Source organism: Sapajus apella, unplaced genomic scaffold (assembly GCF_009761245.1).
Source record: "Sapajus apella isolate SASKATOON/1434 unplaced genomic scaffold, GSC_monkey_1.0 scaffold43, whole genome shotgun sequence".
Lineage (NCBI taxonomy): Eukaryota > Metazoa > Chordata > Mammalia > Primates > Cebidae > Sapajus > Sapajus apella.
The window spans coordinates 1,788,896-1,814,216 of record NW_022436983.1 but is presented as its reverse complement, the minus strand read 5'-3'; the positions used below and the strand labels follow the sequence as shown (position 1 = coordinate 1,814,216).

At 53.0% G+C, this 25,321-nt stretch overlaps 1 protein-coding gene and 1 long non-coding RNA gene across 16 annotated transcripts in view; one reads left to right on the top strand and one right to left on the bottom strand.

Moving 5' to 3' along the window:
• The window catches only part of CAMTA1 (calmodulin binding transcription activator 1), a 954,794-nt gene that overhangs the window by 162,531 nt on the left and 766,942 nt on the right, over positions 1-25,321 (bottom strand). The gene's annotated exons all lie outside the window — the stretch shown is intronic.
• Positions 2,599-24,538, top strand: LOC116566577. Its single transcript, XR_004275917.1, has 3 exons — positions 2,599-2,612; positions 21,456-21,460; positions 23,123-24,538. It is a non-coding gene; the product is annotated as an uncharacterized LOC116566577 (long non-coding RNA).

Genomic DNA, 25,321 nt, shown 5'->3' with positions numbered 1-25,321 from the left:
TTTTTTTTTTTTTGACAGTGTCTCAACTTTGTTGCCCAGGCTGGAGTGCAATGGTGCCATCTTGACTCACTGCAACCTCCACCTCCCAGGTTCAAGCAATTCTCCTGCCTCAGCCTCCCGAGTAGCTGGGATTACAGGCACACGCCACCATGCCAGGTTAAGTTTTGTATTTTTAGTAGAGACGGGGTTTCATCATGTTGACCAGGCTCCTCTCAAACTCCTGACCGCAGATGATCCACTCACATTGGACTCCTAAAGTGTTAGGGGCTGGGCGTGGTGGCTCATGCCTGTAATCCCAGCACTTTGGGAGACCGAGGCGGGTGGATCACTAGAGATTAGGAGTTTGAGACCAGCCTGGTCAACATGGTGGGACCCCATCTTTACTAAAAATACAAAAAGTAGCTGGGTGTGGTGGTGGGTGCCTGTAATCCCAGCTACTTGGGAGGCTGAGGCAGGAGAATCGCTTGAACCCAGAGGCAGAGATTGCAGTCAGCTGAGATCATACCACTGTACTGCAGCCTGGGCGACAGAGTGAGACCCTATGTCAAAAAAAAAAAAAAAAAAAGTGCTAGGATTATGGGCATGAGCCACCTCACCTGGCCAGAGAGTCCCTTCTTGACCCTTGATCAGGAAAGCCCACGGGCCTTATGCAAACCTAGCGTTTTCCTGTTTATTTGCTCATCATCTACTTCCTACTGGGTCACCAGCTCTAAGAGAGCAGGGACTCCAGGACTCCAAATCCTCAGGACCTAGAATTGTGCCTGGCGCACGACTCTCCAATAAATGAATCATGAGGAATGTGTAAGTGAGAGCTGGGACCTGTCCCACGTGATCTGCTGCAAGAGGTGCTGTTTCCCCCCTGGAGTGTCTTGACTGGCAGAACCCAGACCTTTGCTGAGCATCCCTGGCTGCTTCCAGGCCAGGATGGGAAGTCACCAGCTCAGAGTGGAGTGGCATGAAAGAGCTTTAAAAGGCTCAGATGGCAGGATGGCTTTTGGGATATAAGCACCTGAAGCCCGATCTCACCATCTACACCCTGTGGGACTTGGAAATGTTCCTTAATAAGCCTCTGAGCATCAGTCGGCCCCTCCCAACAGCGGTTCCGCCTCTCAGCCCTGTTGAGGTTTAACGCAATATTGCATTTCATGACGTCATGGCAGCTGATCCTGCCCTGATGTTTAACAAATGGCTAAAGCTTTTATTGCTGTTACTGTTATTGAGGCTGAGGTGTGTGAAGGTGGGGAGGAGCCCTCGGAGAAGCCTCATTTTCCAAGGTACAGGAGGCAGGAGATGCTGGCTGGCTTCAGGGAGGACAGTCTGTGTCCTATGTTCAGGGCATAGACAAGCACGCTTCTGACCTGACCCAAAGCCTCCTGGAGGCAACCCATGCAGCAACGCCTGGACGCTCCCCACTCTTTCTGCACTGGTAGGCGACTTGCAGGACAGCAGGTCTTTCCCATGGCCCTGTGTCCCTAAGAGTCCCTGCCCTGGTCATCAGGGGACCCCTAGAGGGTGCTGGTCCATTCCAATAGGACCCTACCCACGTCTCATGCCTGGCACCATCACCAGTTCAATTACTCTATTTGTCTTGTCCCTGTTAGGAAGCGGGCAACACTACTGCAAGGCGCCAGACCCAACAGACCCCAGCCCGGAGGATGCGCAGCAGAGGAGGTGCACTGGCAAGAGAGATGTGACCAGAAGGAGATGCTGTCTGCTGCCAGTCCAGCAAGCTAGCACGAAGGGCAAGGACAGCCATGGTGAGGACAGTGATGGGCGTGGTTGGAGAAGGAGCCCTCAAGGAGGGCCACTGAGCTGAGATCTAAACTGTGAAAACTGGCCGGGTGCGGTGGCTCATGCCTGTAATCCCAGCACTTTGGGAGGTTGAGGCAGGTGGATCACCTGAGGTCAGGAGTTCAAGACCAGTCTGGACAACATGGTGACATCCCATATCTACCAAAAATATAAAAATTAGCCAGGCACGGTGGCTCACACCTGTAATCCCAGTACTTTGGGAGGCCGAGGTGAGAGGATCACCTGAGACCAGCCTGGTCAACATGGTGAAACCCCATCTCTACTAAAAATACAAAAATTAGCCAGGCATGGTGGTGCATGCCTGTAATCCCAGCTACTCGGGAGGCTGAGGCAGGAGAATCGCTTGGACCTGGGAGGCAAAGGTTGTAGTGAGCCAAGATCGCACCACTGTACTCCAGCCTGGGCAGTAAGAGTGAAAGTCCAGCTCAGAAAATAAATAAATAAATAAAAATTAGCCGGGTGTGATGGCGTGCATCTGTAGTCCCAGCTATTCAGAGGCAGGAGAATTGCTTGAACCCAAGAGACAGAAGTTGCAGGGAGCCAAGATTAAGCTATTGCATCTTTTTTTAATTAATAAAATTAAATTTATTAAATAAATAATAAATAGATAAATAAACCAACTGTGAAAACCAGGCAGCCACGCAACCCTAGGGAGGTGTGGCAGGCAGAGGGAGCTGCCAGGGAACAGCTGTGAGCTTGGCTTGTTTGCAGGAAGGAAAGGAGCCAGCGTGGCCCGAGCACCGAGGACCATGGGCAGAAAGATCCAAAGTGAGACCTGTGAGGCAGGTGGGAGCCAAACAGTCAGGGCGCATTCTGGCCAGAGCGGTAGCCTGGATTTCACCCTCCAGAACAGGAGTCACAGGAGGGATTCTAGTGGCCACTGACCCTTCAGACGGGAGGGTTTCACACCTGTCATCACAAGCCCTTTCTTGCCGTTCGATTTGCTTCGACAATGAAGAACTGATTAGAAGTTTTAATTATTCCTAGAAACTTTGAGGGCTTGGAGCCGTGTGCAAAGGCCTAGCTTAAATGTTTTACAATAATGGTCTGTTAACAAATTCCAGACTTAATTTATCCAAGAACTTGTTAAAATTCCCTCTGTGCAGCCACAAAGGAACGCACTTTTGAAGTCATTTACTTACCAATAAATTACAATGGTCTGAAATCATTAGCAGCAAAGTAAATTGTGTTAATTGATCTGAACTTCGTTACGACCCAGGGACTCCGATTTTGTGCAACTGCACTTTCTAAAGGCCTAAAATAACAAATTAATCTCTTTTGAGTCCTGTCATCTTTGGATGGGTCCTTTCTCAGAGAGACCAGGAAGGAACAAGAATCAGTGGTGGGTTAGGGCTTGCTGCAGGGCCCGGGACCTGCAAAGAAATACTTCAGTTTTGGGGTGGGGGTCTAGTCCCAGGTTACTCTTTCCATTATGGGGGAAATGGCAGACCTCAGAGAACCCAATGTCTGTTTCTGGTCCTGGGCTATAGTCACATGCTTGATAATCATGGACTCACCAGTTCTATCTGTTTCATGCACTTTTTTGTAGGTACAGTATATATGACAATAAAAACAAGAGCAAACACAAAAGTAAAAATATACTTAAAAATAATTAGAGAGGTCTTGTCTGGTGACCCTGATTCTCAGATGGCCTCCTGGGAAAGCCCCGCTGTCAGCTCTGTGAAAACCTCTCTCTCTGGGCTTTTCCCTGATGCTGCCAGAGTCTGACACCTGTGCCCAGTCTCTCCGGGGGTGGGCAAAGGTGCCAGTCCTTTTGAAAGCAGAACCAAAAGGGACCAGGGCTGTGCTTTGGGACACCTCTAAGGTTCTCTCCGAAATTAATGCTGTCTGGTGGGAGATGGAACACTGGCTGGCTGTCAGCCAACTGCCCACCCCAAGTATGTTAGTGGGTGGGGGCACCTCCAGCCGTAGCCCTCATGAACCACCCTTTGAGGTGCAGGCGGCCAGGCCAGACTGTCTCAAATCAGAGATGCCAGCCCAAGGGGCCACTGCAGGGTCTCTGGCCCTTCATCCTGAAGAGCCAGCAGGGCCTGGTTATACTGCGGTGGGTAGATGAGTGCAGGGCCCCAGTACGCATCCAAACTGCCCCAGCCACGGCCCGCACCCCTGCTCTGACCCTGTGGAACATGCTGCTCTGTCTGCCTGGAATTTTCCCTCCTCTTATCTCACTTCTTCCATGTAAGAGGCTCAGGATCAGCCCTGGCCAGGGACTCACAGCGGCAGCAGGATCTGGGTGACCCAGAGCTGTGCATGAATCCTCTTAGAGCTGCCTTGGTTGGGAGGGCAGTGTTGGGGGCTTATGTCCTATAGACCCCTTCACCCCTGCCTCCGGGAGATGCAAGCCCTGGGGCAGCCCGTACGGACAAACAGGCAATGTTGAAGTTAAGGGTGGAGATTTCCAGGAAAAGGATCAAACTCAGGGCTTGGCCCTCAAATTCTTCTTTCTGGAGCGAGCGCCATGTGATCCTACCAAGCCAGGGTATGCAAAGGGCTTTAAAATCCCATCTGCACACAACCCCGCCTTGTGCAGCCAGCAAGAGGGAGGCTGATCAAACAAGCGGAGGCCAGGGCTGAAGCCACACAGCCAGGAGGGCAGCCGGGGTTTGAGGCTATCACAACAGTTTATCTTGGCAGCATTGATGGAGGGGCCTCGGGAGGTAACTGTGAAATTTACAAGTGGAGGATGATTTGCATCTGAGCAAGCCCTCCTAGTATTATTCCTAGGAATAAAAGGAACATCGAGGCAAGGGCTTCGGGGGTGCATCCAGAGGCCTCGTCCAGCCTCCCTGTCAATATCACTAGGGCAGAGAATTTATTTCCTAGAATGTGGAGCAAGCCTTGAAGGAGGCACCCACAGGTGCTGAGCGACAGGGGTCGAGGGAAGGATATCTGGGGCCAGCGGAGACAACCACTGCTGGCCAGAACTGCAGGCCTGCACAGAATGACATACACCATGTGTCAAGGTGTCAAGCCACCAGCGCCGACTGCTGTCACGAAGAGGGTCTGTCTCCCGGGTCCCCAAGCACCCCACAGTCTAACTCTGCTCCCTCATTTGAAAGTGACACGAAAATGTCATAGGAAAATCGCCTTGAGGACATCTGCTCCTCAACTTCTGAACAGATGCAGGGGACATGTGGGGAACCCTGCCACGGTGATCGGGGTGTGTAGAGTCCCCAGGAAGAGGGCACCACCCACCCCTACTGGGGCACCCAGTCCTTGGTAGACCTGAGGACAGGCACAATGCCCAGCCCAGTGCCCAGGGAAGCCCTGGCTCTGCCAGGAGGAAGGGGAAGGACCACAACATCCTGACCCTGTCTGCCCTCGAGAGAGGAGCCTGGGCAAGTCTCTTCTCCAGAAGGGGAAAATATGATGCCACTACAATTCCCTCCCCAGCCAAGCCCTCCTCTCTCGGAGGAAGCAAATGCTAATGGCAGCACTTAAAATGGAAAGGGAATCTATTTATCCTTAACTGTCTCTGGCTGCACAAAATTCTGAGAAGCGATTGAAGGTAAATTGCTTGGTTTTCAATTTAAAGCTGTACTTATCCAAGCACGATCAGTCTTCCCTGAGTGAGGCAGAAAATAAGACGCACCTGATGCGGGGTTGCCCTGGTGCCCAATAACACGGTGGGATCGCACCCCCATTTCATTACAGAGTGCGCTTTAAGCAAGTTTATTGATATGATAAATTGCTCCATCACTTCCCTTTGGGTGAATCTTATGCCTGGGGCTGTTGGCCCCGCTCCAGGGGCAGGTACCACTGGCAGTGGGCAGAGGTCCATCTGGCCATGCCTGCCAGGGACCCGGTGGTGACCCTGGGGTTGCCCGGCAGGGGAGGGAACCACATGGGCCACTGTGGCGGGGGCTGCTCAGATCGCCGTGGGCTGGAGCTGGGGCGGCCGTGCTGCACAGGGCCCAAGTCCAAGGTCTGGAGTCTGTGAGACCTGGGACCCGCTTTGTGGCCTTGGGCACGCCAAGATCGTCAGTGACCTCAACTGTAAAATGGAGGTGGTGATAGCAATGGTCAGGGTTTAGATCAGATGATCTTGGTGTTGGACGTGGTGAGGGCTTAGATAAATGATGCATGCAGAGGCGTGAGTATGGGGTGACTGAAGCCCAGAGCCTCCTGGGCCCCTGGGGCCATCTCCACTCTGTGGCAGAGCACAGGGTTCCAGACTGCAGAGCCACCTCTCACCAGACCTGGCAGACCTGGGGTCCCTGGCAGGGCCACACCAGTGTGGGTGCTGGACGGCAGTGAGAACTGGGGTGGGGCTGCCTGGCCACGGGGGCTTGTCCTGGGGTAGGGTTTTTCCTGGCTGAGAGGCAGAGAGAGGTTTTGCCAATGGTCAGGGCCTGTGACTTTCTGTAGGATCTCAGCCCTGGGGTCTAGTTCCACAGCCCCGGAACAGCACCCTGGGCCACTGTCAGGGCAGTGCAGTGCCCACCTGCACAGCGGAGACTGCCGTACACACTTGAAGGAGGAATGAATGACCAGGGCCAGGCACCGATGGGGGATCAAGGACCTGCTCCCTTAGAAGCTGCAGTTGCTGTCTGGACTGAGCGAGGAGGGTTCTTGGGAGGCACCTGGTGCTTTATGTTTCCCTCCAGGAAAAGCCATTTTTATCTCTGAGCCTGACCTCCCAGGTCTGCTCTCTGGGGGCTTCTCTCTTCCCCATGACCCTCCCATGGGGAAGATGCACCTCCGGGTCCCTGCCAGCCTGAGACATGACACAGCAGACTCTGGGTGCAGCAGGAGAGCTTCCTGCAGAAGCCGGGTGCTCGGGGGAGCCCAGGTGTCTGCAGCCCATCGGAGGTTCTCATCTCTAAACACTTCATATGAAGATAAATGGATCTAAAAGGAGCATATCCCCCTCAACCATGTAAACACGAGGCGGCAGACGAGTAAGTAACATTAGGCCTGACACGGGGAAGCTGCAAGGTATTACTCACCGTGATAAGTTTAATGTATAATTTAGAAACATATCATCAAAATGGGAAAAAAGGGAAGAACCTCTTAAATAACTCTGAAAGATATTCAGCTCTGAAATCACAGGCAGTTAGAGTGGAGGGCGTGCTGCCGACTCACCGCACATGCAGGCTCCGCACCCCTGGTGATTGGATTTAGATGGATCTGTGAGCAAAGCCCTTTAGGGAGGAAAGATTCACCCTTGCCGGAAGTGGGGAAAGAGTAGGGGTCTACGGTGGGGGTATCTGTCTGGCCGGGGCTCTGCCGGGCACAGCAGGGCCACCTGGAGGAGCCGGGCTGCATGGGTGGATGGGGTCAGCTCCAGCAGACTCTAAATTCTCCCTGGCGGCTGGGTGGGCCCCCACCTCCTGTCACAGAGGGCTCTTCCCTCTCACCTGGTCTGGGATGGGGGTGGGGAAGGGAAGGTATGCAGACAGACAGAGTGGCCCAGGGATAGGAACAATTCTAGGCTTGTATACCCCTCTCCTCCTGGGGGAGCTGGTGGTGAGTGCAGGGGTCCCGGGGGCGGGGTGGTCGGGGACATCACAGACTCCTGCCCTGATGTATCTGGGCCATGTGGGGTGGATCAACTACTCCCCCAGCCACAAGGTGGGGATGCCCCATCCACGCTGCTGCTGTGCTTCTCTGCCCACCCCACGGTGAGGGGCACCTCAGTTCCACCATAGCCACCATGTGAGCCACGTAACCCCTGCATCATGTGGGACCCCTCTGAACCCCTCCTGTCTTCCTGGTCACATCTGAGGGCTATCGACAGTCCCCCACCCCTGATCCTTGATGTGGTGACGACCCGGTGGGACCAGGAGGAGACAGCACCGGCTGGTGCACCCAGGTAGGGGTATGCATCTACCCTCTCCAGGTATTTTTACCCAGCTGGTGAGCAGACGGCAGAGGAGTGCTGGGACAGGAGGGAGGCTGCAGTCCCACGGGGATGGGGACAGGGTGGTACCAGTTAGAACTGGGCCCTGGAGCAGGGCTTTACAGCCTGGTCTGGGTGCCCAAGTCAGGCCAAGGTGTCAGCATTGTTTGGAAGCTGCCAGGCGGTTCCGTGTGGCTCTGGGTTTAGAAGTCCAGCTGGAGGCTGAAGAGCGCCCATGGCTTGCAGCTTTATCTCTGTCTCTGGGGAGTGCAGATAAGGCGCCTTCTGCGACAAGGGGGCGGACTCCGACATCGGAGCCAAGGACATTTCCCTAATTTCTGGGCTTTTGTCTTTGGAGCGTGTCCACAGCCAGCTCTTGCGGCTTCAACTCAAGTGTGGATCCCCATTGCTGGGCCCTGAGTCACAGCTGCAGGGAAAGGCCGCCCACACTGGAGGCCTGGGGGATGGACGCAGCCAGGTGCTTGCCTGGGGGTGGGCACCTTCCTCCTCCTCCAAGCTCTGGGTTCTCATTCCAGCTCATTTTCACCACCTTGTCGCCCTGTCTGTCTGGGAACTGCCCTGGCTGCCCAGCCTTTTCCCCCAATCTTGGGAATTTCCAGTGTGAACTTGTCCCTGCCCTGTGAGTGCCTCTGAGGAGCTGGACCCAGGGTCCTGGGAGACACAGAGAGGAAGGCTCAGCCCAGCTGGGAACCAGACAGGTTGACATAATGAAAGCGGCAAACGAGGGTGATGGAGAGGGAAGGTGGGGGGTAGGGGCGGTGGGGGGCAGGGGCAGTGGGGGGCAGGGGCGGTGGGGGACAGGGGCGGTGGGGGGCAGGGGCGGTGGGGGACGGGGCAGTGGGGGGCAGGGGCGGTGGGGGCTGATGCTAGCAAGGCCCCACAGCCCGAGGCTGGAGGCGGACAAGGCACAGGTGACCCGTGGCTCTGGCTTGTCTGCCCATGTGGGAGCCTCACTCTGGGAGGTACAAACTGAGCACCCTGTGTCCTGGCCAATGCCCTTCTGTCACTTGAGGCTGCCTGCTCTTATCGTCTCATGGCCTGTTGTCCTCCTGCAGCCTCCTGCTCTTGCCCTCTGCACCAGTAGCTGGCGTGATCCCACCTTGAGGTTCTTCCACTGGCTCCCCTCCATGCTCACAGCAAAATCCCAAGTCCTTACAATGTCTGTGGGCTGGACCCATCTGCTCCTGGTCACCTCTGCAGCCTCATCACTCCTGTGGGAATGCCCTGGAGGCGGGCTGGCCTCCTGGATGTTTCTCTGAGACTCCAAGCTTATGTCTACCCCAAGGCCTTTGCACGTGCTCTTCCTTTCATCGGGATTGCCATTCCCTAGATACACTCACAGCCCACCCCACTGCACCCGGGGCTCTGCCAGGTGCCCCCCTGCCCCGCAGGGGCCCCTTTGTGTCTACCATATCCGCAACCCTCCTGCATCCCTTCCTTTACTCTGCCTGGCTGTCGTTAGTGCATTTATCACTATCTTAAATTATATTACAGGCCCACAATCCAATTCCAAAATCCATAAAGCTCTAAAAGCCAAAAGCTTGTTCATAACTCATTTGGTGGCAAACGTGACCTGAACTGATGTGAGGCTATTTATAGTCTCGGTTCGTCCCTCTTTGTGTGAATATTCATACATTTTGCTGCAGAAATATTAACGCATCTGATTATGGGGTGCTGCTGCGCACCCCGCCGGGGACATTACATAATATATGGTCTGTGTGCCATGTGATGTTTCTAAAATGCAAAGTCTGAAGGCTCAAGCCAGGTTGCTAAGCCTCCTGGCGTTGTGTGCCAGGCAAATCTGCCGTGGGGGCCGTCCCATGCACTGCGGGATGTTGACAGTGTCCCCGGCCTCCACCCTCCAGATGCCAGTAGCAGCCCCACCCTCAGCTGTGACAACCAATAGTATCTCCAGACATTGCCACATTGCCCTGGTCTAAGTACACCTGGCCTTAGGGTTTTCACATGAGCAGCTGTGCATGTCTCTCCGGTTACTGATCTACTTACATGAAATATAAACCCGTGGGGGCAGAACCCTGTTCTTCTGTTCTCTGCTGTCCAGTGGTGTCCACCCGGAGCCGGTACTTAATTCTGACAAAGACTCCTTCCTTTGACTAAAACTTTAGTTGGGTTCTGCTGAGTCCTCTGCTTGACTCGGCCCAAACTCGGTTTTCCCTCTCTGTCGTGGGAGAATCCAGTGCGAACAACAACCCTGCCGGAAGCTTAGCAGACACCCCTGCCTTGGTACCTGACCACCCCCCACATCGTCTCCCGCTGGCCTGCCTGCAGGCCTAATCCAAGCGAGTCGGTTCAGCCAAAAGCCCCTAGCCCTTGGCCATGCGCTCTGTCAGCTTCTGTCCCCTGATGCCCCCTGCTCCTTGCTGATAAATCCCCACTTATCCTTGCTGGAGTCAGAGTTCAGCCTGATCTCTCTCCCCTACCATAAGACCCCATTGAGGTGGTCCCTGAACCTACAGCCATGGCGCCCCGGAATAAAGTCTGCCTCATCATCTTTAACAAGCATCACAAATAAAGGTTTTCTTTAACAATACAGAGTTGTGGCACAAAGAAAGAAAGGGTTTTGTGATTCCTGTCAGGCACCTGGGGTCCCCACCCTAAGGGTTCATCAGAATGTCCTCGACACCCCTCCCCGAGCAGAAAGCCATGGACACCCCATTTTCCATCCCTGCTCATCTCAGGGATGTCAGAGCACCCGGCAGAACTCAGGACCCCAGGGAGTTTCCGAGCACCAGCAGCTGATGCCACCACCCTGTGGCCAACCTCAGATTGTTGGTCCCTAGGGTGAGAGAGTGATTTGGGTCTACCTCCCAGGAAATGGCGCCATTTTTTTTTTTTTTTTTTTTTTTTGAGACAGAGTCTCTCTCAGTCGCCTGGGTTGGAGTGCAATGGCGGTATCTTGGCTCACTGCCGCCTCCACCTCCTGGGCTCAAGTGATTTTCCTGCCTCAGCCTCCTGAGTAGCTGGGATTACAGGTGTGTGCCACCATGCCTGGCTAATTTTTGTATTTTTAGAGATGGGGTTTCTCCATGTTGGTCAGGCTGGTCTCGAACTTCTGACCTCGTGATCCATCCACCTTGGTCTCCCAAAGTGCTTGGATTACAAGTGTGAGCCACCCAGCCTGGCAAATTGGTGCCTTCTAAGTGGCTGGGCATCCTCTCTGCATGTGAAGTTGAGCCTCCCTGTGTCTTCCTGGGCCCCTGTGAAGATCCGGGCACCGGGGCAGAACTTGTGGATCAGAGTGGACTTGGGGCAGGACAGAGCCTGCAGATGACCCTCAGAGTTTGGTCATTGAACCCCAGAGGCGGTGGGAAGTGTCAGGGATAAGCTCTGGGATGTGGTTTTTGTCCTGGTGGAGATGCTCAGAACAGGGGAAGGCTGCTGGGTCCTAACCCACACCTCTGTCCACATGCGAGGCCAGGCTCTGCCTGCTCATGTCCAGCAGCGGGGGCTCCCTCTCTCCTGCTGCAGCCAAGTCCACCAGAGGACAGCCCCAGCAGTTAGTCAGACCTTCCTATCATTGAGCTGAAGTCCTGCAGCCCTGCTCCCTAGAGCTCAGAGCACCCGCAGCCCACAGTGTGGTCGGCATCCTCAGGCTCCCTTGCTTCCCACTGCACAGGGGGCCGATATTCTCCGCTTCCCAGGACAGGCCTGGTTGAGTCTCTGCACCTCTTCCACACTCCCGGGCCTTCTGCTTGGCTCCTGCCTCCTCCCACACACCCCCATGCAAGGCGGAGCTCAGTCCTCTCTTCCCCAGGATGACGGGTGGGTTGGGGGAAGGATCCCCTTCAGGCCTCCTACGAATGCCCCTTGCTTCCTGCTGATAAAGACAGGGCCCTTCCTTGCCATGGGACTGTGCACAGTCCTCAGCCTGGCCTTCTGCTCCTTCTTAGCTGTAGGAAATAAGAATAAATAAAAGGTTCCTCTTCAAAGCTTTTCTCTTAGTTCACTATGAATAAGTAATAATTTCTTCAAAGGTTAATTTACTTTAAAGCTTTTGCTAATAATCTTAAAGTAGCTGGTAGTCATAATAAAGAAATAAGTGCACCTGTGTTCTTGGTTTTTACACTTTAACCTAGCTATTTGCCCTGACATGTCTGGACAGGCCTGGGCAAATCTCAGATCACAGCTTCTTCCCCTTCCTTATTTGGAAATGTCATTGCTTTCCAAGCATTCCTCAGGTTAATTCCTCTTTTCCTTTGTTCTCCTCTGCATTTAGCTCTTTAGAAAAGTTTTACGTTGTTAGCCAACCGGTACAGCCTAGACCGTGAAGTCCATTTCCAGCCGATGGGATCAGGACACAGCAGCAGGGCGGATGCATTAGATGTAAATGTCCCTGCCTCCTTTGCTCGGTACCCTCTCATGACAAGATGGCTAATGGGAGCACCCTTTCTGCAGAAAGTAAAGTTGCCTTGCTGAGAAAAATTAAATTTATATTTGAGTGCTACTCCTTTGGTGACACTGATCATTTACATAGAACATTAGCTGATGGCCACTGGAAGGTTCTGGAACATGTGCACTCCAGGCCAAGGTGACCACACTTGGAGGCCAGGACTCTTGTACACCCAGCAGCCACAGGCAGACAAACAGGCAATGCTGTGCTAAGAGAGGGCGGGCCAGGGTCAGGTCTGGGTTACAGCCATGGCGCCCATGGAGAAGCTGCTGTTGTCCCCAGGGTCCATTTCCCTCTGCTTCCTCAGTCCCCAGTCTCCTGGGTACACAGCTGCCTGGAGAGCTGTGTGACACTTCTCAGCTCCCTCTGCAGCCAGCCAGGTGACTCTGCTTGGCCAATGGTTTGTGAGCAAAAGTGGTATAAGTGAGTTCCAGGAAGTGTCCTTAAAGGCAGGGGCTCTGTGCCTGTCTTTTTCCTGGTGCCTGGGATGCAGACACAAAGGCACACTGTTACAGCAGCCACGCTGGACCAGAAGCTGCCAGGGTGGATGCCAGAGCAACAAGCTAGAAGGACCTGGGTCCCTCAGAAATGGTGCCGTCACCACTAGCTCCTGACTGCCTCTGAGAGAGAAGACAGCCTTTACTCATTAAGCCTCTGTTGGTTTAGATTTTCTGCCACTCATAGGTGAGCTCAACCCCAGTGAATCCAGAGCCCGGGTAGCTCTTCCTGATGGACAGAATCACAAAAGACTCTTTCATGGCCACACCCAAGGACGCAGGACAGTGGATGGGTGAAGGTCAGCGCAGGGAGGCCCTCAGGAGTGGAGGTGGGAGAGGATTTAGCAAATCAGGCCAGTGACACATTGCATTATCAAAGGATGGAGATCTCTCTGCAAACGGACAGGGGAGAGCTCCTTTCTCTGAGTAACTGCCACATGGGCTATCATTTGTGGTCGTTGCTGTTTCCCAGCTAAAGTGGACCCCGCCATTGCTGGGGACAGCCTCCTAGAGCAGAGACGCCAGCTCAGGGACCGGAGCCAGCTCCTCCTGCTTCTGGCCTACACGTGATGTGAAAGTTACAGAAGCAACAAAGGCTGCCTTCTGTCCTCCAGGGGAACGCATCCTCAGAGAGCCAACAAGAGCAGAGAGATAAGAGGAAGACGGAGACAACATCGCTGGCACACGACACTCGTCACACCGTCCTGTGGGCTGTGCAGCTTTGTTTAAACCCCACCACAGCCATGTAAAGAACATGCACGCATTCCTGCTGTCTGGTGACTGATGAGGAGGTTGAGACATGGCTTAAAGGAGGAGCTCAAAGCCCCTCAGTACAGAGTTAGAAACCAGGACGGAGCTGTCTGAACTCCAGAAACGGTGCTTCTTCCTTTCCAGAAAATTCCCAGCTAGAGGATGCTAGCAGCCTCCTAGTGCCAGACCCACAAAGGCTCAGGGGAGAGGCGGAAACCCAGGTCATAAGTGGCCGGCGTGCACTCTTGTCCCCAAGGGCCTCCAGGCCTGCTCTCGGCCTGTCCCACCTGCAAGGGGCTTGTCCAGGGCCCAGGGACGGGTGGGTGCTCTTGTCTAGGGCCCCTGGGCCCCAGGTCAGCTTTTCCTGCCGATTCCTGGCACCCAGCCCCACCGTTGTTTCTGTCCTTTCTCCAGATTAAAAACCCACTGCGGCTGTTCCTAGGTAAAAAGAGTTAATTTTCAATTCGAGTGTGTGGGAGGGTGTCCCTGGGGAACAGAGTAATGAAGCCGCTGGTGCTAGTTGCAAAACAAATAGATAAATCAATGTTTCAATTTTCTCCATGTGAGAGAACGGACACTGTTGCTTAGCAATTCAGAGAACATGGCTGCAGGCCCTTCGGGGCGGCCAGGAAGAAGTTGCTGGAGTTCCAGCCATATGAGAATGGAAACCCATCTTGGGACCACAGCTGGCCGGAGCCAGAGAAAGGGGCTGATTCCAAGACCTATTCTTCAAACCTGTCCTCTTGCTACTCAGCACCCAGCAGGTGTGGGGGGAGGTGGGGACTCTCAGGCCCCCCTTTTCTGATCAGACACTTCCCATGGCTCCCCAGTGCCACGAGTTATCAAAACCACGTGTGTGTGGTGGCACTTTTCCAAGCTCTGCAGTAGTCTCATTTCCTCAACAACCTTGCAGGGGGTTTCTACTATTGTCTCATTTACAGAGGAGGAAACGGAGGCCCGGTGAGGCCATGTGACCTTCTCAAGGTCACACAATCAGGACAGGGTGTTTCGCACTATATGACTCTGAACCTCTAAAGGTGGGCTTGTCACGGGCACGCGTTGGAGGAGATCTTGGCTGGGGAGGAGATAACAAAACCCTCCAAAGCCAGAGTCAAATGCCCAGTTCCCCCCGACCCGCAACCCATCCAGGAAGACCAGCACGGGAGGGATTTTGCACAGTGCTGGGCAGAGTCAGCCTCGGGGCCAGGTGCCCAGGGACCTTTGGTGCCACCAAGAATGAATGGCATTCTCAGCCCCTGACACAGCTGTCCCCAAACGTGGGAGGGCATGACACCTGCTAGTGGCTCCTCCATGTGTGGGTGTCCTGTCTGCCACCTGGCTCATGGGAAAAGGGCCATGTGTCTCTGAGGCCTCCATGGTGTCTTCCATGCCCAAGGTGGGGCACACTACCCCTGGAACCTCGTCTTGGCTCCCAACAGCCCCCTCGCCTCTCTTCCTTCTCCTCCCCCGGGCCTGCTTTATCTGAGCCCCTTCCTCCCTCGGGTCCTTTCGGTCACAGGGCTTCCTTCCAGAAAGCTCCTTCCTCTTCTCTACCTGCTCCCAGCCTCCCAACAGCTCCCATGATCCAGCCCAGATGCAGACAGCCCCAGGAGCCTCAGCCTCCACAGCCCCAGGGGCCTCAGCCTCCACAGCCCCAGGGGAGGGAGCTCCCTCCTCTTCTGGCCTGAACACGAAGACCTCGCCCAGGAGCTCCGCCCACTGCCTCGGTTCACACACCAGCATCCTCTCGGACTGTGAGCCACTGTGGGCAGGGATGCTCCCTGTGCTTCAGGTGGCCCAGCTCCCAGCTGTGTGCCTGGCACAGGGCAGAGGCCAGAATGCATGCGTGAGGGGACCAGAGAGCGGGTGGATTCAGCTGAGCTGACCAAGTTTATGGAGCCCCCACGTCTCACAGCGAATGTCACTTGGGTGCCAGGACACAGATCTCAGAACTGCCCCAGTGACACAGGAGAAGGCCATATTTTTCTATAGTTCTGTCCAGAAACTTAAGAAAGTGGACTTTAGGGCCAGGCATGGTGGCTCACGCTTGTAATCCCAGCACTTTGGGAGGCCGAGGCAGGTGGTTTGCTTGAGGTCAGGAGACCAGCCTGACCAGCATGGTGAAACCCCGTCTCTATTGAAAATACAGGCCAGGTGCGGTGGCTCATGCCTATAATCCCAGCGCCTTGGGAGGCTGAGGTGGGCGAATCACAAGGTCAGGAGTTTGAGACCAGCCTGACCAGCATGGTGAAACCCCGTCTCAACTAAAAATACAAAAATTAGCTGGGCACGGTGGCGGGTGCCTTTAATCCCAGCTACTCGGGAGGCTGAGGTGGGAGAATCACTTGAACCCGGGAAGTGGAGAGCCAAGACTGTGCTACTGCAGTCCAGCCTGGGTGACAGAGCAAGACTCCATCTAAAAAAAAAAAAAAAAAAGAAAAAGAAAGAAAGAAAGAAAGAGAAAGAAAGAAAGAAAGAAAGAAAAGAAAGAAAGAAAGAAAGTGGACTTTAGACCGAAACCAAATGGACTTCTTGGCTTGCCACCTCCAAGTGCTGAGACCTTGGGACATTTCTGAACTTTCTGCACTTTTCCTGTCTGCACAACTGCAGGTAATAACAGCGGCTGCCCCAAGGGCTGTCATGAGGCTCCCCGAGCCCACGCTGCCATGGCCCGGGGCCTGCCATCCATGCCACTATTGTGATGGTTGTTGCTGTGGCACGGATCTGCTCAGAAGCCTTGCCAGGCTGGTAAGACTTCTCCAGGCCAGGCCAGGGACATGAACCATGTACTGCTCTAAGTGTCCAGAGGCTTGGGCATGAGGTTACAGGGTCTGTGAGGGTGGAGGGGCAGCCTTTGTGCCACCAGAAAGTGCCCAGTCTCCCCCAGGCATGTCCCTCTGCACTGTGGCCTCAGCCCCTGCCCCTCTGTTGCCCCAGGTCTCAATGTGGCCTCTTGATGTAGAGGACAGACCTTTGCACCTGTGGCTCCTTCCAAAAGCCTGAGGCTTCTGCACTCACTAAAGAGGGGAGGCTGTGCTCCCTGGAGCAGGGGTGGAGGTGGGATGGTCTCAATGCCTTTGCCACCGCTGTGAGTTGAACGTGGCCTCTAAAGCTCACGTGCTTGAAATTTCATTCCTGATGCAACAGTGTCAGGAGGGCCTGACAGGAAGTGACTGGGTCATGAGGGCTGGGACCCCATCCACGAATTTGTGTCATTATTGAGAGTGGTCCTCTTGCTCTCTCTCTCGCCACGTGGTGCCTCCCGCCATGGGATGACACAACAAGAGGCCCTCACAGATGGGGCCATCTGTCCATCTTGGACTTCCCACCTCCAGATGGGTGAGGTGAAGACGTTTCTGCTCATTGTAAGTTACCCAGCCTGCGGTTTCCTGTTAGAGCAGCACAAAACAGACTAAGACAGCCACACATCCATGGGGCATGGCATCCACTGCCACGAATCTGGGAGCCACTTGGGTGCACACGTCCTTTCCGGCAACCCTGTCAGTGGGGGCGGAAGGCAGGCGAGGCAGCCCTTCCCCTGTGGCATCTGACTCGGTGGCCCCAAAGGTCCCTAGGCACCTGGCCCCCAGCCTCCACACCACTTGACCCTGGCCTTGGGGACAAGGGGTCTTCCTGAGCAGGTCGCTGTGAGAGTCTGGCGGGTGGGGAGGGACACGTGGCTCTGTTCTTGGTGCTCCCAACTCCCAGGAGGACCCAGGGCCTCGGCTTTCTCTTTGTGGGGAAGCCACAGGATTGTTGATGCTCGTGACCCTGGGGCAGGCCACGGCCCCCGTCCTCCCCTCCGACAGGATCCACAGAGGGCATCTAGGTATGGCCACCTAGATTACTTTAGTGAACTTTCCTAAGCTGTGTTTCAAGAGAGACATTAACAGAAGTATGTAGGGAGATAAAAAAGTGACCAGGCCCTCTCAGAAGTCAGGGCTCACAGCCAAATGCATTAGAACATGCGCATGCTCTCGCCCCTCCTGGGGACTCACAGTGGGATGTTAACATATTAAACGGTCTGGGAAAACCCATGGAGCTTTGTTGTACCCAGTCTTCCCTGAACTCATCTGACTGTGGAATCCTGTTTTTGTGGGACAGTGAGTAACAGTGACCTTGAACTATAGTTTTGGAAATGATGCTCTAGGCCAGGAGTTGGCAAACACAGGCCCAAATCTGGCCCACCATCTGATTTTGTAAATAAAGTTTTATTGGAACACAACCAGTACATTCATCAATGTATTGTCTACGGTGGCTTTCCTGCTACAATGGCATAGTTTGGTAGTTTCAGTAGAGACCACAAAGCAGAAGATACTATCTGACCCTTTAAGAAAAACATTTGCTGACCATTGCTTTAAAAAAACCTTATGGGGCCACTGTATGGAAATGCAGGATGGTGTGAGTGTGAAGAAATCAACCCGTTTTACACCACCAGAAGCGTTTGCAGTTAGGAAGGAAATCTGATGAAAAAAAAAAAGGGCCGGGCGCAGTGGCTCACACCTCTAATCCCAGCACTTTGGGAGGCCAAGGTGGGCAGGTCATGAGGTCAGGAGTTCTGGACCATCCTGGCCAAAATGGTGAAACCCCATCTCTACTAAAAATACAAAAAATATGCCGGGCATGGTGTCGCATCCCTGTAATCCCAGTTACTTGGGAGACTGAGGCAGGAGAATCCCTTCAACCTGGGAGGCGGAGGTTGCAGTGAGCCAAGATCCCACCACTGCACTCCAGCCTGAGTGACCGAGTGAGACTCTGTCTCAAAAAAAAAAAAAAAAAAAAAAAAGGGAGGAGGGCATCTCTTTTATTCCAAACAAAGTCCCTGGGCACGTGTCTGGTAGGGACTTCCTTCCAGGCCGGCTGGTGAGTGAGAGTGGTCAGAGTGGGTGAAATCCCTGAACTGCCACAGGTAACCATTAGGGGGAGCCATGGTCTGTGCTGGTGACAAGGAGCCGTGACACAGATGGCCTCGCTTCCTTCCAAGGGGCTGGGAGAGGTTGGGGCTACTCTTTAAATGTTGTTAATCTGCAAATTAACAAACACAGGGCAGGAGGTGCTTTTGAGTGATGGCACACCTCGCTCTATACACTAGATGTGTTTCTGGAGCACCTAGGGAGGGCTCAGAGTCAGGGCAGTGTGGGGTGGACAGATTCAGAGCAGAGGCACAGCACAGGCTACTGAGGCCTTTGGGCTTGACTCCCAGCCTGAGGAGTTGTGGCATTCAGCAAAGCGTAACTACAAAGGCGTCAACTGACATCGTTTGAGTACTTATCATGGGCCAGAAACAGAGCCAAGCACACAACATGAGTTATTTCATGTGCTCCTCACCATGATCCGAGGCAGCAATATTAGCCCATTTTATAGATGAGACCACAGAGGCACAGACAGAAGCAGAATCCTGCTGGGTCAGAGGCAGGGAACGTGCATGAAGCAGCAGCCCAGAGCTCAACATGTGGCCGCCACTGGGGTGAGCACTATCACTTCCATCCTTCCCTGGTGAAGCTCTGGGATGGGGCTGGGGCTGCGGCACGCACCTCCCAGTGAGGCAAGAGCCGGTGGGTGTGGAGCCTGCAAAATGAAACTGGCAGGTGAAAGCTAAGTTGGCTGGAGATGGGGAGCCTGGAGCTTTTGCTCCATCTCAGCCAGCCTGACCCCTGAAAGTCTAAAGACCGTCCCCAGGAAGGCAGAGAAGGCTGCGTATGGCCGGTTGGCTTGGCGTGGGACAGAGCTGGCCAGGAGGACCTCTCTGCATCGCATCGAGAGGAAGCTGAGTAAACAGTCCACGTTCTCTGGAAAATGACCCTGCTGATCCCGGAGTTAAAAATAGAGGCATATTGATCGTGGCCCATGCCCAGTGAGTGTTATCAGAGCTTCACTGGCAAAATGACCGGCCTGAGTCAGCCTCTCAGGTAATTTATTTTTCTACTCAGCTGGCCAGGGAGCATCCCCTGCACATCCTGGGCTGTGCAAATGAGGTGCCACGTGTTCCCCAACAGCACAGCTCACTTGCCAGGGCACCCTGATGGGGACAAGGGAGCGGGTTGCCCTTCCTTCCTGGGTGGGTACCTTTCCTTCCTTCCTTCCTTCCTGGAAATGGTCAATGTCTTGCAGAGTGACACAACTGCAAGACACCGCCCCATTTCCACATCATGAATAAGGCCTGGCAGTGCCTTCTCGGAAGGTCTGTTTGGCAGGTGCACAGGACCAGCTTGCAGCCCCCAGCTTCCAGCCCTCGGCTCAGAGTTAAGACATGGTGTATATCTTTCTCCTATTACTCCCTGCCCCGTCCCATGCTGCCACCTCTGGGTGGACACCTGTAGGGAAGTCCTGAACCCTCTCCTGGCCCTGGTGATGGTCAGCCTGGCTCCTGCCCTGGGTAGGCTCTCAGGCTTCCTGGACGGGATCCCAGTCTGTGGGGATGAAGGGAGTGACCACACCAGTAGCTCATCCACTGAAGACGCTGGAACCACATGGCCTCCTGTCCCATGGGCAGTGCCCTGCCTCACAGTGCCAGTTCCCTCTCCAAACTGCTTCCCTTCAGCTCTTCTCTTCCCCAGAGGTCTCAGCTCACAGGGACACAGGGATTACCACCTAGCCGGTATACTAGGCTAAACGGTGTCTTTACAAAATTCACATTGACCTGGAAGCTCAGAGTGCCACCTTATTGTAAATTGGGCCTTTATGGAAGTCCATTTAAGATGAGCTCATGCACGCCTGTAATCCCAGCACTTTGGGAGGCAGAGGCGGGTGGATCACTTGAGCTCAGGCGTTCGAGACCAGCCTGGCCAACGCGGTGAAACCCCATCTCTACTAAAAACACAAAAATTAGCCAGGCGTGGTGGCGCATGCCTGTAATCCCAGTTACATGGGAGGCTAAGACAGGAGAATCGCTTGAACTCGGGAGGTAAAGGTTGCAGTGAGCTGAGATCGCACCACTGCACTCCAGCCTGGGCAACAGAGCAAGACTCTGTCTCAAAAAACAAAGATGATGTCACACTGCAGTGAGTGGTCCCAGATGCAATAGCTGGAGAGACACACTAGAGGCAGCCAGGGAGAAGGCCCCGTGAAGACACAGGCAGAGACCAGCGCATCACAGCTGCAAGTCAAGGGGTACCAATGCTTGCCAGGAGCCAGCGGAGGCAGTGAGGCTTGGCATAGGCTCTCCTTCTGGAAGGAGCTGGCTCTGCCGCACTGTGGTTTTGGACATCTGTGTCCTCCTGCACTGTGAGAGCATCAATGTCTGCTGTTCTAAGCCCCCCTGTCTGTGGTAATTTATTAGGGCAGCCAGGGACCACTGTTCCCTTCATAGAAACGCCATTGTCTGGATGGCACGGTAGCAGCTGTGGCCCCCCCAAGCACAGGCCAACCCTCAGGCTGACCAGCAGTTCACTCTCCAAAGCCTCAGTCTCTTTGAACCTAAAATGGGAACCATAGCCCGATCACCCAGGAGGCCTTGCCAATCTGTGTAACCCCATGGTGTGCCCAGCTGCAAAGGTGCAAGGGGTTCTGGGGAGCAGAGCCCTGGCACTCTGGGGATTAAGTGGGGTGCTTTGCCAGATTGTTCCTTCCCCAGTTTCCGTGGACCCTCAGCATGCTAACCACGTCCCTGCGTGCCACTCCTTTAGGTCTGCCCGGGGCAAGGACTTGAGTTCTAACCAGCAGTAGACCCTTCTGAACCAGAAACACAAATATGGCTTAAAATAAGACACTGCTGGCCAGGAAGGTGACTCACGCCTGTAATCCCAGCACTTTGGGAGGCGGAGGCGGGTGTATCATGAGGTCAGGAGTTCAAGACCAGCCTGGCCAATATAGTGAAACCCTGTCTCCACTAAAAATATAAAAAATTAGCTGAGTGTGGTGGCATACGCCTGTAGTCCTAGCTGCTTGGGAGGCTGAGGCAGGAGAATTGCTTGAACCTGGGAGGTGGAGGTTGCAGCCAGCCAAGATTGAGCCACTGCACTCCAGCTTGGGCGACAGAGCAAGACTCTGTCTCAAAAAAAAAAAAAACAAACCCCAAAATAAGACATTGCTTCCTTGCAGAACAGGGGCCAGGCATAAGGCTTTGGTGAGTTCAGGTGCTGGTTGCCTGTTTCTGGAAGAGCTGAGGTTGGGCTGGGGCTGAGAGGGGTGGGCGAGGGGGTGGCTGTCCATGCAGACAGCTGGAGCCCATGTGTGGTTTCTTGGCCAGCCCTGCAGCCTTTCGTCTTCCATTTCTCTTCCGTCTTTAGCAAGCTTCCTTTCTGCTGTGGTCTGAACACATGTGTCTTCCCCCAGATTCCTATGTTGAAATCCTAATCCTCCAGGTGAGGGTATTAGGAGGTGGGGCCTTGGGGAGATGAAGTCGCGGTGACGGAGCCCACATGAATGCAACTGCCACACACCTACAACCATCTAATCTTTGACAGAGGTGAGAAGAACAAGCAATGGGAAAGGACTCTGTTCAATAAATGCTGCTGGGACTAGCCATAGGTAGAAGATTGAAACTGGACTCCTTCCTTATACTATTTACAAAAATCAACTCAAGATGGATTAAAGAAGTCAATGTAAGATCTAAAATCATAAAACCTCTGGAAAATAAGCTAGAAAATACCACTCTAGACATAGGAACTGGCAAAACTTTCATGATGAAGACATCAAAAACAAGTGAACAGAAGCAAAAATTGACAAATGGGATCTAATTAAACTAAAAAGCTTCTGCGCAGCAAAGGAAGCTATCAATAGTGTAAATAGACAACCTACAGAATGGGAGAAAACATTGACAAACCACGCTTCTGACAAAGGCCTAATACGCAGCATCTAGAAGGAACATAAACAGATTTAAAAGCTAAAAGCAAACAACCCTATTAAAACATAGGCAAAGGACATGAACAAGCACTTTTCAAAAGCAGACAGACATGCGGCCAATAAGCATATGAAAAAATGCTCAAAATCACTAATCATTAGAGAAACGCAAATCAAACCACGATAAGATACCATCTCACAGGAATCAGAATGCCTATTATTAAAAAATCAAAAAAGTAGCAGATGCTGGTAAGATTATAGAGAAAAGGGGACACGTCCACAGATGATAGGAGTGTAGATTAGTTCAGCTGTCATGGAAAGCAGTGTGGTGACTCCTGAAAGAACTAAAAACAGAACTACGATTCAGCCCAGCGATCCCATTATTGGGTATAAATTGGAATACTCAAAGGAACATCAATTGTTCTACCATAAAGACACACACATGCATATGTTCATTCCAGCACTATCCACAATAGCAATGACATGGAATCAACTTAAACATCCCTAACCATAGACTGAATAGAGAAAATGTGAGGCTGGGCGCGGTGGCTCATGGCTGTAATCCCAGCACTTTGGGAGGCCGAGGCGGGTGGATTACCTGAGGTCAAGAGTTAGAGACTACCTTTGCCAACATGGTGAAACCCTGTTTCTACTAAATATACAAAAAATTAGCCAGGTGTGGTGGTGGGAGCCTATAATCACAGCTACTCTGGAGGCTGAGGCAGGAGAATTGTTTGAACCCGGGAGGTGGCGGTTGCATTGAGCTGAGATTGTGCCTGCACTCCAGCCTGGGGAGCAGAGTGAGACTCCATCTCAAAAAAGTACATATGTACCGTGGAATACTATGCAGCCACAAAAAAGAGCAAGATCATCTCCTTTGCAGCAACATAGATAGAATTGGAGGACATTATCCTAAGCAAACTAACACAGGAACAGAAAACCAACTACCACATGTTCTCACTTGTAAATGGGAGGTAAAATAACAAGAACACATGGGCACAAAGAGAGGAACAACAGACCCTGGGGCCTACTTGAAGGCAGAAGTTGGGAGGAGGGAAAGGATCAGAAAAAAATAGTTATTGGCTACTGTGTTTAGTACCTGGGTGAGGAAATTATCTGTATACCAAACCCCTGTGACACAGGCTTACCTACATAACAAACCTGCAAGTGTACCTTGGAACCTAAAATAAACTATAAAAAGTGTAAAGGAAAATAATCCTCATAAATTGGATTAATGCTCTTAGAAAAGAGGCCTGAGAGATATCCCTCGCCCCTTCTACCACATGACAATGCAGCGAGAAGATGGTTATCTGTGAACCAGAAAGCCCTCACCAGACGCCGAGTCTACCAGGACCTTGGTCTTGGACTTGCTGCTTCCGTAACTGTGGGAAATAAGGTTTGGTTTGAAAGCTGCCCAGTTTATGGCATTTTGCTCTAGCAGCCCAATGGACTGAGACACTGTTTTCTATGGAGGCGAAGGCAGGTTGCAGAGCACACACAGGCCTGGCTCCGGGAGGGACGCCTCACACCTTACACACACCATCTTCAATCCTTGCAACCTCCAGTGACACTGAAAGGCTGCCCATTTCACAGTTGAGGAAACTGAGGCTCAGAGTGGTTAAGAAGCCTCATGACATCACCCAGCCAGTTCATCCAGGAGGCCAGGCTTGAATTCTGACTCCCAGGCTCTCTCCAGTCTCTGTACTCTAGCCCCACTCTTGCATGATAACACTGATTTTCCCTCCACAGCGGGGGACGATAGAGAACAGAGGTGAGGCCCTTCAAACCCACCTGGGGAAACAGGGGTCCTGGGCAGGGTCTATGCTGACACAGCAGAAGCCTGAGAGGACCTTGGCGTTGGTGAACAGGCAGTGCCAGGCTCAGAGAACAAACTGGGGTAACCTACCAGCAAGGCACCCCTGCCTTCCACTTTCAGGACAAAGTTCAATGGCGCTAGAGGAATTTCCTTAATTAAAAGCTGATATCAGAACATTGTCCTGGTCTCTGGCTAGGGTCCATGTGCAGCCAAACTCCTGCTGGTGACTGCTGACAACCTGGGCCAGCCCCTGGCACATGCACAGGCTGGTAGGGGTTTGCCCCTGGCTTCCTCCTCCCCATGCTTCTTCCCTCCACCCTCCCAGCTTAAGCACTAAGTTCTCTGACCCTCTCTAAAAGGGCCCCAATTCAGGTTACAGTTGTAATTGACCTTCAGTGGAATGTAGGAACTTTCTCAGGAAGGGTTGCATCTCTTCAGGGATCAAGAGCAGAAGCCAGGGAAAGGAATGCTCCTGGATGAATTTCAGGACTGGCTCATAGGACGGAGGTGGTGTGAGGGGCATCCAGTCCTGCAGGGAGTTTTGGGCCCACACAGTGCCCAGCAAGGGATCCCTGATCTGCCACCCAAGGTCTCAGTAGGATTAAGCAAGATGACCCCAAGGCCTCCAAAGACTCCTAATTATCAACGCAAAAGCCATTGTAAATTGATACACTGTCTTTCATAAGGCAGGGAAATGGACACACGATTTTAGAACCTTTTCCACTAAGAGTTCAAAGGATTAGGCAGGGCGGTCAGCTGATGGGAAAACTCACTTCCTGAGTGTTTCCTGACTGAGGGGACCTGACCATGGCAGCTGGGATAGAGACTGCAGAGGCTGGAATTCAGGACACACTGTCTGCACCTGGGTGGTACAATAACGATGATAGTGATTGGTGATGGTGGCAGTGGTGATGGCGATAATGATGAAGGTGGTGATGGTGATGATGGTGAGGTTGATGATGTTGGTGATGGTGATGGCGTGATGATGGAGAATGATGGTAGTGATGGTAATGGTAATAACACGATGATCATGACAGTAACCATGATGATGATGATGGAGATGGTGATGGTGGTGATATTGATGACGGATGGTGGTGATGATGGTGATATTGATGACGGATGGTGGTGATGATGGCGATATTGATGATGGTGATATTGATGACGGATGGTGGTGATGATGGCGATGATGATGATGATGATGGTGACAATGATCATGATGATGATAGTGGAGATGATGATGGCAGTGGTGATGATGATGATGGAGACAGTGATGGTGATAGTGATGATAATGGTGATATTGATGATGGATAGTGGTGATGATAGTGATAGTGATGATGATGATGGAGATGGTGACGGTGATAGTGATGATA